The 7,591-nt window shown below is 43.9% G+C and overlaps 1 protein-coding gene across 1 annotated transcript in view; it reads left to right on the top strand.

Moving 5' to 3' along the window:
- The first annotated feature begins 1,166 nt into the window (after positions 1–1,166).
- Positions 1,167–7,591, top strand: part of BOK (BCL2 family apoptosis regulator BOK) — a 78,231-nt gene continuing 71,806 nt past the window's right edge. The window contains exons 1-3 of the mRNA XM_073581188.1: positions 1,167–1,348; positions 3,521–3,583; positions 3,819–3,974. The gene's annotated coding sequence lies outside the window, so the exon portion shown is untranslated. The remainder of the gene's footprint in view (positions 1,349–3,520; positions 3,584–3,818; positions 3,975–7,591) is intronic.

Raw genomic sequence — 7,591 nt, 5'->3', positions numbered from 1 at the left:
TTTGTAGTTTGCATTATTTTGTACATTTCATTCCGGTGATCCCTTTTGATGTAGCTCGCTCTCTCTCTTCTTGTTCTTTGCAGATTCCCTTTATGGGTTACGTATATCCTATCACAATCCTAATTTCCGCCAGTATTTTTACCGTGTCATTTTTACCAGGCATTTTCCCGCTGGGCCGCCATTTTCATGAGGTTATGGGCCGCTGGCAGCAGCGGCGGCGGCCAGTCGGCCTCTTTTTTCCTGCCGCCGGCCCTTTAAATTTTCTGGCAAGGCGGCAGGCAGCGGGGGTTAAAAACGTGCCGCGACGTGGTGACGTTGCACGTCGACAAGGCCTCGCCCCGGGCCGCAGCAGGAGCAGGAGGAAACCTGGCGGCCGCGGCCATTTTTAATTTGAGCGCGGGCGACCGACTCATGATGTGAGTGAGAGTGAGTGACTCATAAAAAATACTGCTACAAAAAGGCCACATTACTCTGCTCTACCAGGAGGGTAGGATTATTTATATAGTCATAATTGCCAATCAGGAGTCTGGGAAAGCTGGGTGGCAAGCTCAGGGCGACCCATGATGTGATGTGAGTGACTCAAAAAATACTGCTACAAAAAGGCCGCCTTACTCTGGTCTACCAGGAGGGTAGGATTATTTATATAGTCATAATAATTGCCATGCAGGAGTCTGGGAAAGCTGGGTGGCAAGCTCAGGGCGACCCATGATGTGATGTGAGTGACTCATAAAAAATACTTCTACAAAAAGGCCGCATTACTCTGCTCTACCAGGAGGAGGGTAGGATTATTTATATATAGTCATAATTGCCATGCAGGAGTCTGGGAAAGCTGGGTGGCAAGCTGTCCGGAGCCATATTGTTTCCCACCCATATCTCAACCGGTGGGCTCACGGACGTCTTCATTTCCCCATACATTTTCTTCCGCTCCTCATAAGGCTGTGTTACAGAGGTCTGAAACACGTACTACATCACATTTATTCACTGCTTATATTGATTGGCTGCAACAGTTACAAGCACTATAGACGTGACGTCACTGCTGCAGCTGGTAAGCAAACATCCTTAGCAGCAGCAGGGAGGCAGCGCAGACCCAGGGAGAGTGATCAACGCCGGAGAGCCGGAAAGAGCACGCCTCTGCTATGCTCTTCCGTCACTGGCTGCCTGCACCAGGCACAGACACTATCAATGGCGTCGCCGTGGCTGCGTTCACCGACCCAGGCCAGGAAGCAGGAATTTATCCAGGGACCAGAGGAGGCTGGGCAGAGGGAGCTGCTGTGCGCGACTCCACTCCTACCCCCGCGCGCTGGGCTTAGGGCAGGCTGAAGTTCATTCAAAGCGTTGTGGGCCGGGGGTGAGTTAAAAGAGGCTGGGGGGTGCACTGATGTGATGGATATATATATAAATATACAGGGCAGGGCTGGGGGGCTGTCATCTGCCAGCGTGGATGTATATACAGGGACTGGGGGGCCACCATCTGCTAGCACTGATGTGGATGTATATACAGGGCAGGACTGGGGGGCCGCCATCTGCCTGCGCTGATGTGGATGTATATACAGGGCAGGACTGGGGGGGCCGCCACCTGCCCCCTGCACTGATGTGGATGTATATACAAGGGCTGGGGGGATGTAGATTCTGGGTCTGGTGTGTATACACAGGTGCTGGTGGATATACGTTGTTGGGGCTAATGTGTATACAGGTCCTGTATATACAACAGCCCCAGCACCTGTATATACCCAGCCCCAGCAATGCATCTCCACCAGCACCTGTGTATACACCAGCCCCTGTATATACACGAGACTCCAGCACCTGTATATATCATCCCCAGCACCTCCGTATACATATGAAATAAAAATCCTTTATTATAAATGAAACAAAACACTTTTACTTTTTTATTTAAAAACTAGCTGAAGAGCCTGGTGTTGCCTGAGCATAGTAACCAACTCTGGTTAGTTATAACAAATTATTATGATTATATTGCACATAAAAACATTTCACATCATATATTCAACACTACAGATTTGCAACACAAATTAACTAAACGATTACCCAAGTATTGATAGTATTTTATTTTCAACTCATTCAAGATTTTTGGTTTTTCCTTTCGGTGCAAAGATGAACACATTTTTGGCAGTTCCAACTCTTGAACAGATCACGTAAAGTTGACCATGAGAAAAGCATGGAGATTGCAAATCGATCCATACTACTTTAAAGGACTGTCCCTGAGCATTGTTAATGGACATTGCAAATAGCAGTTGAACTGGAAACTGGAGGCGTTTAAAATCAAAAAACAAATCAGATGGAATGAGTGGAATTCTTGGAAAGAAAATGTCCTCTCCTTTGGCACATCCTGTTTCTGAGCTGTGTATCTAACCCTATCCTGTGTGATAATGTTTGCTGAGCTGTGTACCTAATCCTCTCCTGTGTGATACTGACTGCTGAGCTGTGTATCTAATCCTATCCTGTGTGATGTCTGCTGAACTGTGTACCTAATCCTCTCCTGTGTGATACTTTCTGCTGAGCCATGTATCTAATCCTATCCTGTGTGATACTGACTGCTGAGCCGTGTATCTAATCCTATCCTGTGTGATACTGGGCTCCCCCTGTAGTCTGTGTCAGAGGGTGGTCTGTGTTGGCACGGTAATAAATTGTGTTATTTCCAGCTTTACAGAAGGACGATAACACCATAGAAATGATATGAATAGGCAAAATTGTTTGATGAATTGGAACGCGCAAGGTTAAAATTTCGCCTCGCAACATAGCCTATGACGCTCTCGGGGTCCAGACGTGTGACTGCAAAATTTTGTGGCTGTAGCTGCGACGGTGCAGATGCCATTCCCGGACATACACAGTGCACACACACATCCATACATACAAACATACACACACACATTGAGCTTTATATATTAGATAACAAGCACAGTTATACTCACCTAATGCCTAATTCCACCAAAGCCCTAAAAACAATAATATAACATATCTGTCCATCGTTCTGTCATACGCCTTAATCCATGTCTGGCGGCGAAAGGTCTAGCAGACATCTTAAATGGGGTTTCCCCTTACAAAACTAAAAAATGTCAGTGGGGTCACAGCACATAGGTGCAGTCACAGAAGGCTGTATCTCCCAGATATTAAAGGCAGTGAGAGGGACTTGTATTGTAGCACTTACAAAGTAATTTTCCCCTATTGAACCCCCCTTGTGTTCTCACTCACTATGGTAACCCATTAATGGCCACCATAAAGCAACACATTTTTCCCACAAACACAGGATACTCTCACAGTGAATTCCTCCATAGTACCCTCCACATACACAGCATGATTCCCATTCAATGCCCACACACAGTGATGCCCACACACAGTCCACACACACACACACATTAAGATCTCCGGTGACCCCAACACTGTATGATGGCCCCTACACTGTTCCCCAACGCAGAATAATGGCACCCAAAGTAATCACTTCCACATACAGTGGTGGTGGAAGTGTGCCTCAATTAAAGTCATTGAATTTTTTTTTTTTAAATAGATGTGTACACCAAAATCCGAAGGGCCAAAAAGCAGGAAAGAGAGCACTATACTACATGTGAAGGTGAGTGAAAGGCCTCCTGCAGTATTATTTTGTATAAATGAATGAAAAAATTTGGATTGTGATACAATTTCAAAATGGATGCCACATCAAATGTTTTCAAAAGCGGACATGGATTCATGAGTATTTGAGTGGTGATGCACATGCACATTTTGTTATTGTATATGTTTTGTATTGTTTTTATATTTTTATTTACTACTTTTTAGTAAAGTGCACCTGTCACCTCTTTTTGCCGCAGCAAGATAAGAAAAATAACTTTTGGGGGAGGCGGTCCGATGCAGTCCGGTTCGATGGCTGTCGCAGCTCCAGGTCCGGCGCCTCCCTTCTTCTTGCGATGTCGCCATCCTGCTTGGTTTGTGGCTACCCGGCATCACGCTCCTGCACAGGTGTCTGAGTGAGTATAATAAAACTTATTTAGGTCGGATCGGGGGGCTTATCTACAGCATTATAGAATACTGTATATCAGCCCTGAAAGGCGGTGGCCGCATCTTATAGCGGCCAGAACAGCTGACAGGTTCCCTTTAACAGTTAAAATTATACAAACAGCATTTATTTGTTAGTCGCTTAGCACCACTAATTTCACAGCACTTTACAGACATTATCTTTACTGTCCCAATTGGGGCTCACAATACAATTTCCCTATCAGTATGTATTTGAAATGTGTTAGAACCCTGAAGAAACACAGACAAACCTAGGATGCACTGCAAAAGTAAAGCTTGTGAACAGGGCCTAAGTGAGACATTTCACTCATACATCATATACACTCACTGGCCACTTTATTAGGTACACCATGCTAGTAAGGGGTTGGACCCCCTTTTGCCTTCAGAACTGCCTCAATTCTTCGTGGCAGAGATTCAACAAGGTGCTGGAAGCATTCCTCAGAGATTTTGGACCATATTGACATGATGGCATCACACAGTTGGCGCAGATTTGTCGGCTGCACATCCCTGATGCGAATCTCCCGTTCCACCACATCCCAAAGATGCTCTATTGGATTGAGATCTGGTGACTGAGGAGGCCATTTGAGTACAGTAAACTCATTGTCATGTTCAAGAAACCAATCTGAGATGATTCGAGCTTTATGACATGGCGCATTATCCTGCTGAAAGTAGCCATCAGATGTTGGGTACATTGTGGTCATAAAAGGATGGACATGGTCAGCAACAATACTCAGGTAGGCTGTGGCGTTGCAACGATGCTCAATTGGTACCAAGGGGCCCAAAGAGTGCCCAGAAAAAATTCCCCACACCATGACACCACCACCACCAGCCTGAACCGTTGATACAAGGCAGGATGGATCCATGCTTTCATGTTGTTTACGCCAAATTCTGACCCTACCATCCGAATGTCGCAGCAGAAATCGAGACTCATCAGACCAGGCAACGTTTTTCCAATCTTCTACTGTCCAATTTCGATGAGCTTGTGCAAATTGTAGCCTCAGTTTCCTGTTCTTAGCTGAGAGGAGTGGTACCCAGTGTGGTCTTCTGCTGCTGTAGCCCATCTGCCTCAAAGTTCGACGCACTGTGCGTTCAGAGATGCTCTTCTTCCTACCTTGGTTGTAACGGGTGGCAATTTGAGTCACTGTTGCCTTTCTATCAGCTCGAACCAGTCTGCCCATTCTCCTCTGACCTCTGGCATCAACATGGCATTTCCGGCCACAGAACTGCCGCTCACTGGATTTTTTTTCTTTTTCGGACCATTCTCTGTAAACCCTAGAGATGGTTGTGCGTGAAAATCCCAGTAGATCAGCAGTTTCTGAAATACTCAGACCAGCCCTTCTGGCACCAACAATCATGCCACGTTCAAAGGCACTCAAATCACCTTTCTTCCCCATACTGATGCTCGGTTTGAACTGCAGGAGATTGTCTTGACCATGTCTACATGCCTAAATGCACTGAGTTGCCGCCATGTGATTGGCTGATTAGAAATTAAGTCTTAACACACAGTTGGACAGGTGTACCTAATAAAGTGGCCAGTGAGTGTAGAATTCTCTCCAGATTTATGCATGGCATGCCTATAGGAGCTCAGAGATGTTCACTGTCAACATGACATAGGTATATTTTATGATCTTAGGTTAAGTAATAAATACATCAAATATTCTTCAATTAGTTATTACTATTAAGCAGCATCATTTCACAAAATAACCTCAGAAAAATATAGCTTTGACTTTTTGTAGAGTTACAACTTGGATTACACAAAGCAATTTCATTAATTCACAGATTGGTGTTAATGATGTAAAATGGATCCAACCACAGCCAAAAAGGAAAGGTGGTGCAGAGAAGGTCAGGGAAAAAAAGAAGAGGAGTCTGGAAGCTGATGCAGCAAAATGTGCAAAGTTATCAGACTTGTTCTCCCGCACAACTGTTCAAGCCACAACACTTACAACAGCTAAGTTCGAAAAAGAAGACAAGTACTTCATAGGGTAATAGACATAATAAAGGTGATTGGAAAATGTGGACTCAGCTACAGAGGGGACAAAGCTGAAGCAGCATATATGTTAAAGAATGTGACTTTAGGGCATGGGAATTTTTTGGAACTAGTTCTACTGTTAAGCAAGTATGATGTTTGTCTGCAAGAACATGTAAGTGAATGCATTGAAAAAAGCCAACAGCAGCATTCCAAAGGTGCTAGAGGCAGAGGATCACTATTAACGTTGCTGTCAAAAAACAATGTGAATGGAATACTTGATGCCATCAAGCAACTTATTCAAACTACTATTGAAAAAGAAGTAAGGGACGCTGGAATGTTCTCCATCCAGATTGACACATCACAAGATATAACATCACGAGAACAGATGAGCATTATAATCCGTTATGTCACTAACCAAATCCATGAACGGCTGCTTGCAATAGTAGACTGCAAATTAACCACCGGTGAAGCAATACACCAGCTTCTAATGAGCGTTCTCTCTTTATGCCACATAGACGTTACAAAATGCATTGGCAATTCCACTGATGGGGCAGCTAATATGCAAGGGACTTACAAAGGCTTTTCAACTTGGTTAACAACTGTCTCTCCTGGCCAAATACATGTGTGGTGTTATTCGCATATCCTAAACCTAGTTTTGTCAGAGAGCACCAAGACAACTTTGCAAAGTGCATCATTATTTATGCTTCTCAACGATGTAGCAACGTTCATTAAAGATTCGTATGTTCGAATGGATTTGTGGGAGAATGTAAGCCAGGACCCACTCCATCGCAGGCTTTCAACAGTAGCTGAAACACGTTGGTGGTCAAAAGATGTTGCTTTGAAAAAGGTTTTTGGATCCTTTGACAAGCCAGATTCTGCTTTATATGTCAGTCTCATTGTCATGCTTAAAATGTTCTATTCTTCAAGCAACCATAACGCTGATGCTCGAGCAAAAGCTAAAGGATACTGTGACTGCCTGCTTAGATACGAAACAGTCATTACAGCACAAATTTTTTACGCATATTTGAACTCACCTCTCCATTATCTAAGTATTTGCAAACATCTGGCATGGATATTTTAACAGGTTACTGGATGGTGATGGACGTGCAGGAGAATCTAAAAAGCTATGTTCGATCATTTGATGAGGTCAAAGAAGCTGCAAATAACTTTGTAAAATGGGCAAATGACCAACTTCAAGAAAAATATGGAGAATTTAGCTTTAAAATTGAAAATTCTTTGCCTGAGAAAAGAATTAGAAGAAGAAAACTAATGGCAGGTGAAGTAGCCGAAGATGAGGTACATTCAAATGCAGAAATCGCATACAAGGTGAAAGTTCATAATATCATCTTGGATGCTGTCACACAAAGCATGGAACAACGTTTCACCGCAAATGGAACAATATATGCAGACCTTGCCTGCCTTGATCCGCGAAACTTTAATTCCATAAGAGAAAATGGATTAAATAGCCCTACTTTGGATGAGACAAGCAAACGCTTGATTAAATTTGATGACAGAGCAACACCTGAGAATCTCCGCAGTGAGCTGCGCAGCCTGGCTTTGCACTATGAGAAATTGAAAAGATCGCCCTTAGAAGAATATAAT

The sequence above is a fragment of the Dendrobates tinctorius genome, unplaced genomic scaffold, assembly GCF_039654945.1.
Source record: "Dendrobates tinctorius isolate UK_male_01 unplaced genomic scaffold, ASM3965494v1 ptg000069l, whole genome shotgun sequence".
In the NCBI taxonomy this organism is placed as follows: Eukaryota; Metazoa; Chordata; class Amphibia; order Anura; family Dendrobatidae; genus Dendrobates; species Dendrobates tinctorius.
The sequence above is the reverse complement of the archived record's forward strand: the minus strand, read 5'-3'. Positions and strand labels throughout refer to the sequence as shown.